Raw genomic sequence first — 12,900 nt, 5'->3', positions numbered from 1 at the left:
ATCTATAAAATTTCCCCCAAAATAATAAAATAAATAACTTCAATTAACGAGTATTATCAAAAATTATTAAAAAGTTATTGGTGTTTTGTGTTTTTTTTTTAAAAAAAGAGAAAATAATTGTAAATAAAATTCAGGCAAAAATAAAATGAAATTAATGTAAATAAGTTAATATTGCATAAAAATACCTTGTTTTTGTGTTAAATAAATAACATACAAATGTTTTTCCATTATTAAATACATATTGAAATTGTTTAAACAAATTTTCAATATAATTTTTATGCATTTGTGATAAAAACAAAGTACGTATACAATAATTTTAATATTTTAAAAATACACTGAAAAAATAAATTAAGTTTAGAGAAAAAATACATTTTCATATAAAAGAGTGAGTCAAAAAACGTATACTTCTATTAAGTTAAATAAAACTTAAAGCGTTCAATATAAAAATTCTTAAAAAATACTTAAATTTATTTGAATATTGTACAAATTTATTAAACAGTAAAATATTGGAATATTACTCGGTATTTATAAATTTATCCACTTTTAACGGAAATCCTCCCATTAAAAATGTTATAGTTGCTTTGGTTACCTTATTGACAAGGTGGTCCACTTACGCTTAAAATCTGACATGTCCTGGGATACCATTCCTGTGTTCTTTAATTCTTTTATTACAAGAGAGTTCTGGACAGATGGTTGGATTTGTCTAATGTGTTACAAAACTGACTGTTTGAATACCACTCAAGGGCCTTTTTTCTATAGTGGCATGATGCCAAATCGGCCCTGAAAGATGAAGGCACTCTGTGCTGTTTTAAGAAAGGTAAAAGCCGTTTTTTGTAGACATTCCGTAATATACATTTCTGTGTTTATCGTGTCTGATGTCACAAACTATTGGCTTCTTTTGCCACAACTGCAAATGGGTTGCCACACTAGGGTGGCCCTTAATAAACGAAAGTTGGATTTTGGCCATTCTCACCCCCCTAGTTTGGTGAACATTGGTAAAAAAATTCATCCTTAAAAATTTTTAGGTAAATCGGTTGGGGTTAAGACGTGCCATTTTCAAATTTTTAAAAATTTTGTTAAACAAATTTCAGAATTTTTTGATCATCTCATTGGGATTTATTGAGAACATAATAGGGAATAAAAATATGAAAAAATTATGAAAATATCTCTTATAGTATTTCCATACCTGCGATTTAAATTTTGTAATTTTCGAGAAAAACCAATTATATGGCCATTTTTTGGCGAATGTGCTCTATTTCATTACTGTAATGAATTTTAAGTAAAACCTATTCAGAATATTATAGCCCAAATAATTCTAAATAGACTCTGAAAGTTTTATTAAAATTGGAAAACTTTAAACCTTAAGTCGTGAAGGAATTTCTAATTTTAAGATAGCGGAATGTTATTTATTTTTGGGTCGATTTTGATGAAACTTAAGAGAAATATTACATGAAGTCTAGTATTTATAATAATATAACAAAAATTTAAATTAACCCTTAATGGCACTTGTGGTTGAATCGTCCATCAGCCACATAAAAATCTTGGCCCCGAAAATAAACAGGTGTATTTTTTTTATAAAATTTTACTTAAATTTTTTCCCTCGTTCGCTTGCTTCTAAGTTGTTTACCGAATTGCGATCTGGAACATTCTGAACTTTATTCGACTTTAATCCAGCATTAGCTCTGGCTCTGCGCTCAAAAGAATCAGAACATTTAACTTTATGAGCTGTTTTTCTGATAGAAGTGTTCGGTGCTCTTCGAAAGAGTTGTTCAACTTCTTTTGCCTTACCAATATCTGTTAGACCTTTTTTTCTTCTAGATCCAGTTTTCCTTTCAATGTTCAAGTCTTTCTTATGCTGTTTAATGACTTTGGATCCTAAAAATGGATTAAGACATTAAAATATTATGCCAGAAATTACTTAAAAAATTTTAAATTATGTAGTTCAAATTATGAGGCAGATAATAGTTTAAGATTGTGAAAGAAACTCTACGAAAATCTAAAACAAAAACAAAAACACATTTAGTTTCAGTAGGAGCCAATTATAGATTTGTTTCAAATAATATCAAAAACTTATGAAAACAAGTAAGAGTGCTATATTCGGCTGTGCCGAATCTTATATACCCTTCACCAAATTCTACTTAAAAATTTTCAATATTTTTAGGTAAACAAAATTTAATTTTTTTTCCAGTTGTTTTTTTTTAATTTTTTGGAAAAAAAAATTTTTAAATTTTAAAATATTTTTTTTAAAATTTTTTTTTTGTGAGAAAAAAAATCGGGTTAAAATTTTTTTTTTCCCGATTTTGATCCATTGTTGGTCCAACTTACTATGGTCTTATATACGTCGTTGCAAATGTCTTTGAAATATCTATCATTAGATATCCATATTGTCTATATTAATGTCTTAGTAATCCAGATATAGGTCAAAAATAGGTAAAAAAATCGAGGTTGTCTTGGTTTTTTCCTCATATCTCAGTCATTTATGGACCGATTTTGCTGATTTTAAATAGCAAAATTCTCGAAAGCATGTCTGACAGAATTATTGAAGATTTGGATCCCGAAGATATCTGGGGTCTTCAGAAAATTGATTTCAACAGACAGACAGACGGACATGGCTTAATCGACTCCGCTATCTATAAGGATCCAGAATATATATACTTTATAGGGTCGAAAATGAAAAATGTAGAAATTACAAACGGAATGACAAACTTATATATACCCTTCTCACGAAGGTGAAGGGTATAAAAATAATGGCTTAAAAACAATACAAAATAATGGTTGTCAGTTAAATGGTTCTTTGAAGTTATTCTGGGTGTCAGGTCACTTTGTTGTACTCGGCAATACTATCGCGTATGAACTGCCCATAACAGGTTCACGACTACAAGACGACGAGATCGATCTTTTGGTCTGTTTATAACTCTCATGTTGTAATTCACTCATACAGCATACATTTTTTGAGGCTGCTCAGCTCAGATGGTCTAGTTTGACAAACTGCTCGGTATCGAAACTTATATGACCCATTTACGATCATCATAGGTCAATGCCCCTTACGGGGCTAGCACGCGCTCGGCTACGAGTTTTGATAGCCGTGCTAATAGGGCACTGCTTAATTGGTGCGCATGCTGGGAGACTGAACACTCCTTATAATGACTTCTGTAGAAGTTGTCATGACGAAGACGAGGAGGAAACGGATGAGATGTTCTGTCTTTGCCCTGCTCTATCAGGGATCCGGACTACGACAATGGACAGTCCTTTTATGCACAGCCTAGCGGATCTATCGAGAGTAGATGTTGGGAAGGTGGCTTCATTTATTCGTGCATCAGGTTGGCATCTAACCCCTTTCCGAAATGTGAAGGATGTCTTGAGGACCTGAAAATGATCCTTTAGGGTTTCACTAAGGTAACAATTCATGGACCCAAGTGAGCTGGCTGCCTTTATAACCAAACCTAATGATTCTAAAGTTAATTCAATTTTAGTTTTTAAAAATGGATCACTAAATTCTCCTGATGTATTTTTAATTATAAAGAAATTTCAGGAGTCCTTAAGTCCCCATACATACTGTGAAACATTTGCTGCAAAACATTTCAGTTTGTTGACGAAAGGGGAAAGAGGAATGGAAAAGGGTACTATGTTTCATGTACATGAAGTTTTTGTTGAGTATGACATTCACATTTATTGGTTCTGTACAGAAATGTCAAAAACTGAAAAGCAAAAACTTCACTGTGTAGACACGAATGCAGTTTCAAAAGAGAATTCAAAAATGTTTTGCAGCAAATGTTTCACAGTGTGGTCCGGTACTAATGGCTTGAATTAATAAACCTTGCCTGAAAGCCAACCCCACATATTTACAATTATGTTTAGATCAGGAGAATATGGTGGCCAATTAAGAAGATGAATATCTTGGTTTGAAATAAATTCTTTTATAACTCTGGCATTATCTTGTTGCAGAATCCATGGAATCGTTTCACGAATATCTTTTAATTTAGGGAAAGATAATTGTAACAGAGTCTTGTAGGTTTCTCCAGTGATATTTGTACTTTGAAATTCTAAATCAATTGTGCCGTAATACGTTATAGCACCCCAAACCATAACCCCACCCTCTCTGCTCCTCTTTTCTCATATCGTGAAAATAATAATTGGCCACAATCCGCCAATCATTACCATGACCTCTTATTTGAATGTGCCATGTCATATGCTCTCTAGCTAAATGTAGTAGTAGTTTTCTTCGGTTTTTTTAATTTCTGGTATTCGCAGCTTGCAATGGTCCTTTTGACCGTGGAGATACTTGCCTTGATTTTCTGTTGGGCTTAAAGCGGTTAGAATCCTCCCTTAGTAATTCTTCCCATAGTTTTCAATATCTTTTAAGAATCCCAGTACAGTTTTGTGACTTCTTCCCAATGGGAGAACTCACAAAAGGAATATCCTTGCGAACGGTTGGAATATCCTTACAAGCTGTAAACATCGATTTTGCCTCTTTTCGTTAAAAATATTAATGGTAGAATTACACGTACAAAATCTATGGACTCTATCTCTTAAAAGTAGTATCGATTTTTTAAATTTATTTCCCTCAAATATTTATAAAAACGGCAGATATGCTTGTGAAAAATTTGAGGACAGTTTTGTTAAACTGTACTATTACGTCTAGTCTTTTAATAGACTTACACAAGAAGGTAGTAAAATTGCATATCACACTGATGTTAAATGTAAAATGTAAAAAATTGTTTTAGTCAAACACCTTTTCAACATGTGTTTAGTCTAGTTTAGTTTTAAGACAAGATAATTCAACAGAGTTTAAGAAATTCCCAAAAATTACTCCCCGGGAGGTTATCGATAATCTAAAATTGAAAATTAATTCTCGAACTGTTAGCAACAGGGCAAATGAGGCTGATAGGGATTGGTATCGCCCCTCTATGTGTCACGATGTTCGTAAACAATTTTCCGAAGAACATTTAATCTTGTCGAGAAATAAATTGAAAACTGCTGTCTTTTCGGATGAATCCAAATACAATTTAAGAGGCAGTGATGGGCCGTAGGGAAACATTTATCTGAGGGCCGTAGGGAAAGAGACTGGACCTCAAGTATAGAAATAAGACAGTCAAGTATTGGCATGGTTGTTTTTCAGGGCAAGGAATGGAACAAATTCATTTCACAAAATATACTATGACTGGAATCATTGGGAAAAATATGTCCCGAGTTTGGAGATGTAAGTACGGCAATGACCTCAAACACCTATGGGTTTGTAACCGCTTGGTTACAATCAAATGAAGTACGTGTTTTGAAGTGGCCTGCCCAATCCCACAGAAAACCTAGAAGAAATTTCAGAACTCTTAATATGGGCTCAAAATTATATCACGAAGGTAGCTTTGACAGATGCTGTTCTAAGGGAATGGCGAAATATGTCAAAGGACACGATTGAATCTTTATTTAGTTCAATGTATCGTCGCTGTAAAGCTTATGGGCTGTTAACCACAAAAGAGCCACACAATTTTTGTAAAAATTAATCCCAAGTTTCCATTGTTTTGTCAATATCATAATAATAAATACATTTTAGTTTGTTTCCTATATTTAGAATTTGAATTTTGACCTATTAATTAAATAATTGAAAAAGTTTCCATTGTATTGTCAGCCACTTCACATATAAAATATTTACTTTTTTCTCAGTGTTGACAGAGTTTAACTCTTTCAATTAAACAAATGTTGACTAAATATGAAAACGAAATGGAAAAATCTTTAACTTACAATATTTATATACAAACAGATCATAAGGCGGCTACACTCCCTATTTTTAAAAGTTCTCTTCCGCCACAATTTTAACGTTTATCAGACACATACACATTTTTGAATTGGAATTGTTGGATTCAGTGTTTTCATAGCATTTAATAAGTTCTTGTTATTTGTATAATTTATTGTATACAATTTTGGTTTAAAGTAAATAATAATCTGTTCAGTTTTATGGAGGTATTTTAAGTTGTTTACAAGAAGGGGAAGAATAAAGAAAATAAATACTATAATAAGAAATTCAATTGCTAATGATTTGAGTTGATTTAATCTATAATTAAATTTTTAATTTTTAAAATTTAATGCATAAAAAAATTAAATAAAAATACACTTTCACCCTAACCACAAAGGCCTTAAAGTCGATTTGAAGTCCATAAAGTTGACTATTACAAATTTCGTACCATAAAACAAGTATAGAGTTGTTTTATTATTTTAAAATAATCCTTTTTGTTTTAAAATAAAGTCGACTTTAACAAAAATTAATTTTAAAAATTTCTTTTATGGTTAGGGTGTTTCTACTTTATTTTACATTAATAGTAGTTAAATTCTAATATTAATCATGAACAAATATGTTCTTACAAACGTTGGTTTTGAGAATACAATGGAAACTTTTCCAAATATTGAATTAATAGTTAAAAATGAGAAACACGGTAGGGCCCAAACAAAAGGAACTAGCTGGCTGAAATATACTCTCTGTTAATAAAGTTATACGAATAGAGAACAATATTCAATTTCTGTTTAATAATTTTATTTTTGTTATAATTCTTTTAATTTTTCAGTTGAAACTTCTTCCCCGAATACCCTTAATATTAAAATCGATAAATATGCAAACCTATGCAATAAATATCATTAGTATGCTGAAAAAGTTTGTTATTTTTACTTTTTTTTATAATAATTATTTGATTTTCAAGTCAGCTAATGTATAATTTTTATCATTTCATTGTCATTATTACGTCAATGTTTTTAGCTGTTCTTTTTTAGTTGTTTTGTTATTTGCTTTCAGTTCATTACAAATATTTGGTTTTAATAATGTTTTAATGATTGTTTTGGTTTCAGTTTTTGTTTTTTTGATAACGTTAAACAATTAGTGCTAGCTCGCTTGATACAGTGGTAGGTATTGGAAAGTAACTCCCTGTCTATACCTGATACATTTTTAATCATGATAAACGTCAAAATGGTTCTCATATTTCCAGGTCTTCATTTTCCCCCTGTCTATACCTTATAAGTTTTTATCATAATAAACTTCCAAAAGTTTGTCAAGATAAAAAAATTATCAGGTATAGTCTGCATTTATTAGTATTATTGCTGCATTATGTCAAAATTGTTAGTGTTTTTTCTCAGACAACTTTGTGTTGACAACAAAAGTCATTAAATGTTATGATAAATATTTGTCAAGTATAGACAGGGGGTTGTTAGTATTATTGCTTCGTCTTGACAAAAACGTCATTAATTGTTATGATAAATATTTGTCAAGTATACACAGGGGGTAAATGTTGAAATGTAAATATGAAATTTCCCATGTAATTACAAGTAATATCTACATTAAATTGATAAGGGCCGTTTTCTCATTATGCGATTATCTTTTTTCCCAACGAAAAGCTGCAGATTAAAGAAATTTGGTTTTCTCAATGTCTCATTTGCTTCTATTCTGTCGCAAAGCTAACCCGACCTCATCTGCCAATTATTTATGCTGTTCATAGTTTTTATGTGTTTGTGTTTTTGTAAACGATATTAAATAGATTTTATAAAAAAAAGTATAATAGAGGAATTAACATTAAATTGATGGAGGATGAACTCGAAGAACATGAGTTTCAAGTGAATGCTGAAAGAGTTTATCATGCCAGGCCTAACTACCTGTCAGACATGAAGGATAATGAATGGCTGATTTATGTAAACATGTTGTCACTTGAAGGCAGGGTTCCCAACTTGAACCAAAATTGTTAACGGACAGTTTATCGGCCTAATAAATTGAGAAAACGGGCCTATGAGCTATATGCTTATAATGATTAATATAATAAACACTACTGATATTAAAAGAAAGAATTAACTAAGCAATTGCTTCATATATTGTGCCGAATATAACACTCTTAGACCCCTTTCACACTAGGCAATTTAGTTGCGCAAGTCTCTTGTGTTTGTAGATACTAGAGGTAATGTCGGGTTGAGGAGAAGAAAATTTTACATGCTGTTTTGTTGTTGGTAAGAGACTTGCGCAACTAAATTGCCTAGTGTGAAAGGGTTCTTACTTGTTTACCCCTGATTTGTCGAATAATATTTGTCACAGACCCACATTATTATATATATTCTGGGTCCTCATAAGATTTTAAGACAATCTAGCTATGTCTGCCAGTCTGTTGAAAACACGATAGGTTTCGTTAAGTACTTAAACATTTTAGGATATTGTCTGTAACTTAGTGTAATTTACTTAAAATTTTATTTACAGTTTTTGAAAGTGTGTTGAAAATGTTTAATTTTCCTAAGAAATTCAATACTTACATATGTGCTAATTTAAGCTCCATAAATTGCAGTCGTTATTGTTTTGCAAACTCCCGCTTTTAAAGATTTAAAATTGTATGTATAAAATGTCCAAAACCTAGACACTTTGGACATTAACATTATTTAACTTTATTATGGTAGCATTCACAGCAAATCATACATAAATGACATTTCACAAATTCAACATGTTGCTCTCGCTTAAATGTCAAAAATGCTTGACAGTCAGTGTTGCAAATCTAAACAATAAACCATTGTTCAGAATTGTAAGTTTAAAGGTAAATTGTCTGTAGGTGGCGGCATACAAAGTGATATATGTTTGAATATTACATACATTTGGTTCTCAAACAAGTTACTCAAGTGTTAAAATTTAAATTGAAAATTATATTTGAGAGAAAAAAAAAATACAATAATTCGATAAGAATTGTAAATTAAACAAACAATAAAACAAATGTAGGTGGAGTCACTGAATAATTTATTTATAGCATTTTATATAGAGATAGATATAACAATAAGTATAGATTACATACCATTTTAATCTAAAGCGACGACATTTTTTTTGGGGATAATTAAATTTAATTAACAAACAATAATGATACCTACCTACCTACCTGTATGTGTTTCATATTAAGGTGTTTGCTAATTGTTAAATAATTTTATTTCTAAATAAATTATTGTATTTTGTGTTATTGTTGGCTTTAGATAATATTAAAGGTTTTCTTTCATTATTATGTTAAAGTATTGAAGCGTAAAAACGTGATTAAATGTCATTTAATATGTTTAAAAGTATAAAACAAAGTAGGTATTTAACCACAAAAGTACATTAAAATTATTGTCTATTTACTCATTGCAATTAATAAAGTTCAATTTGAATATGTAATAGGTGCGGTTTAAAGTCACAACGAATTTGTTTTCAGCTACTCGAAATAAGTGCTAAATATTTTCAAATATTTTGGGACAAATGAGGTAAAAATTGCAACCAATGATAACTTTTAAAACATACTTAAAAAGAAACATTATTTATGATTCAATCGTAGGTCATTATGCAGTTGTATTTTAACTTCAATCGTAGTCATGTTTATACAGTCATATTTAGGTTACAATCATAGGTCTTTATACAGTCATATTTACGCAGCAATCGTAGGTATTTATACAGTCCTATTTATGCTTCAGTAGTAAGTTTTTATATAGTTATATTTAAGCATTAATCGCTGGGTTTTATACAGTACTATTTAAGATACAATCATAGGTTTTAGAGAGTCCTATTAAAGCTTAAATCTTTGATATTTATACAGTACTATTTAAGTTTCAATCGTTGGTTTTATACAGTCCTATTAATGTTTAAATCGTTAGTCTTTATACAGTCCTATTTAAGCTTCAGTAGTAGTAGTTTTTATACCGTCATATTTAAGCTTCAATCGTAGCTCTCATACGTCACTTTTAAGCTGCAATCTTAGGTATTTATACAGTCATAAATAAGCTTAAGTAGTTGGTTTTTATACATTTATAATTAAGCATTCATCGCAGGTTTTTATACAGTACTAGTTAAGCTTCAATCGTAGCTCTATACACAGTCCTATTTAAGATTCAATCATAGGCTTTAGACACTCCTATTAAAGCTTAAATCGTAGATATTTATACAGTACTATTAAAGTTTCAATCGCAGGCCTTTATACAGTTCTATTTAAGCTTCAGTGGAAAGTCTTTATAAAGTTATATTTAATCATTAATCACAGGTTTTTGTGCAGTCATATTTAGGGTTCGTAGGTCTTTATGCACTCCTATTTAAGCTTCAATTGTAGCTCTTCCTATTTAAGATTGAATCATATTTATTTATACCGTCCTATTTATGCTTCAATCTACAAAAGACTACATCATGAGCAATGGAAGAAGTTATTTTTGGCGATCGCAATTGATTGAGACTTTCGGGCGCTACAAAGTCCCCAATGAAAAAAGCCCCCAAACCACAAATAAATTAAAACCCCAAAATTGGGGGCTTAATTCATCATGAATTAAAACCCAAATGTTCTAAATGAAATAAATCCCCAGCAAAAGGAACTAAACCCCCAAACCAAAATTAAAAACTTTTCTGAGCCAGTTTTTGATACACCCCAGAGGAGAAAACCTTTTCGCCCAGCCAAAGGCCGGCAATGCAAAATAACTTTTCTAAGCGAAGCCAATTTTTAATAAACACCAGAGTGATTTCATAATGAATTAAATCCCCAATTTTAGAATTGAAATAAATCCCAAAAAATGAACTAAGTCCCTAAATTTCTTTGTTGGTTTTTTCTATATAAAATGTTGGGCCTTAATTCATTTGCGGTTTGGGGACTTTGTTAATTGAGAACTTAGTTCGTATCGCCAGACTTTCGTACCTTGAGTTAAAGGAGTTCTTTCATTGAACCTAGATCTATTTTAAACTTCACTGCGAGCTCTCCATAAACAATCTGCTTTCATCAAGCTTTGCAGCTTGAGAGTCCCATTTTCTTAAAAGGGCACCAGTGTCATTACAAAAGACAACAAAATTTTCTAAACTGAAAAAAGGAGAAGTTCTTTTTCGCGATTGAATGAGACTTTCGTACCTTGAGTTAAAAGAGTTCTTTCTTTGAGCCTAGATCCCTCTTACGAACGGTCAAGGTCTCTTAAAAATATTAGTGGTAAATTTTACTTCGTAATTCGGATCAAAATATGTATACTACAATTGAGTCTTCGATTGGAACAGAATAGCGAACCTATAATTCTTAAAGGGCATGTTGAGCAAATAATTTTTGTAGAATACAATTATTGTCCATCTGGTCTGAGTTTTTTTTTACAGTTTATCAAACTTTTAATTTTTTGATCGAAGGGTTCATTATACTAAATAAAAAAAATGTTGTAAGTTAATGTCTGAGAGAATTCGTATTGACAGAGTTATATTGTAGAATTTTATGGGGATCATTTTTGTGGAAGATCTTCTCTTTAGGGGACAATTTGACCCTTTTTTCCAGAAAATCTAAAATATTTTATAAGAACCTACAATATACTATAGACCTTTTGGTTTTATGACCAATATTCCAATATGTTACAAACGGAATGACAAAAACAATATACCTCTCATCTTTTTGGTGATGGGTATAAAAATATTCAATAAACATCGGAATTTAAATTTCCATACTCAGACAAATTTAGCTCATTTGACTATAAATTTATGTTGTCTGTCTCTAACCTCAAATTTAAGAGCTAAATATTCTCTAAATTTCCAAAATAGTTTGATGGAGTACTCAACCAGGACTAAAATATAAACATATCTACTTGGCTAGTATCTTTTAAAGCTTATTTAAATGAACTAAATAAAACCACTAACGTTTCAAAATATTTGTATGGAAAATATTCAAGTTTCTTACCTATTCCCAGTAATTTACATACACAGAGCCTCCGACTTAAATCTTTGTTTTTCGGAACCGAATCTATTATTCAACCCAATCTCCAACAAACCGAAACTTTTAAATTTTAATAATGAATACTCACTTTTGAGGCTGTTTACATTTAATTACAAATGAGGAACTTATTTTTTATTATTTTGTAGCCCAGTTTTATTAATTAATATTACTAATATTAGCAAATTACAAATGAATTTCATATTAAATATCTATGAATATATTTTTGCGGTTTAAATGTATCAGTTTTGTCAAATCATTATTAATTTTTAATGAAATTAATATTGTAAATAATTTTGCATTATAAATTATTTTTATTGTGAATATACATACATGTGTAAATTTACTTATTTCGTTTCCCATAAAGCAAAATTACTCTTTATAGCTAGTGTTTCTCAGTAAAGATCTTAATAAAGATACAGTGGTGGACGATGATGCTTGAACGCTATAAAAGAAAATCATTTTTGCTCCGTATTTGGTGGAAGCAAAAGGGTCTATTATGAGCTGCTTAAATCTGACTAGACCATCACAGGGAGCATGTACCGAATGCAACTGAATCGTTTGAAGCGAGAATTGGCCGAAAAACTCCCAGAATATGCGGCCAGAAATGAAACACTCGACAACGCTCGGCGACGTATTGCAATACCTTTTAAAAAGTATTTACAATGAAATGGTTGGGAAGTTTTGCCTCTTTATAGTCCAGATCGTGCCCCGTCCGACTACTATTTGTTTCGATCGGTGCAGAAGGCTTTCTCTCTCTGGGATACGCTTCACTTCGGAACAGAGTATCCGATTGGCTTGATTCGTTATTGGCATATATAGCTTTTATATGGGATGGAGATCTGGCGATTGGTCAAGCTCCTTAAAAACATGTAGAGGTAGGTTTGGGGTCATTGTCGTGCTGGAATCTCCCAACTAGGTGCATAATTACTTCAGCTTATGGATACATAACTTCGTTTAAAAAGAATATGTATCCGATTCAAGTCATAGTACCATTTATGATAAGAATTGAACCAATACTTTGCCCTGGAAAGAAACCACCTCCAAACTTGACTGTCTTATTTGTGTACATGGGTTTCAGTATCTTTCCCTCAGTGTTGCATGTTGACTCAAAAACGAACGACAGATCACTTTACTGTATGTATGGGTGGTGAAATATTGTGGAATCAAACGCTCTTGATGTTCTGGGCATGAGAATACAATGTCATGTCCGCTA

The 12,900-nt window shown here is 31.1% G+C and overlaps 1 protein-coding gene across 1 annotated transcript in view; it reads left to right on the top strand.

The window, feature by feature from the left end:
* The window catches only part of Buffy (BCL2 family apoptosis regulator buffy), a 38,249-nt gene continuing 25,349 nt past the window's right edge, over positions 1–12,900 (top strand). Inside the window, exon 1 of the mRNA XM_065514490.1 lies at positions 1–299. The gene's annotated coding sequence lies outside the window, so the exon portion shown is untranslated. The remainder of the gene's footprint in view (positions 300–12,900) is intronic.

Source organism: Calliphora vicina, chromosome 5 (assembly GCF_958450345.1).
Source record: "Calliphora vicina chromosome 5, idCalVici1.1, whole genome shotgun sequence".
NCBI lineage: Eukaryota > Metazoa > Arthropoda > Insecta > Diptera > Calliphoridae > Calliphora > Calliphora vicina.
The sequence above is the reverse complement of the archived record's forward strand: the minus strand, read 5'-3'. Positions and strand labels throughout refer to the sequence as shown.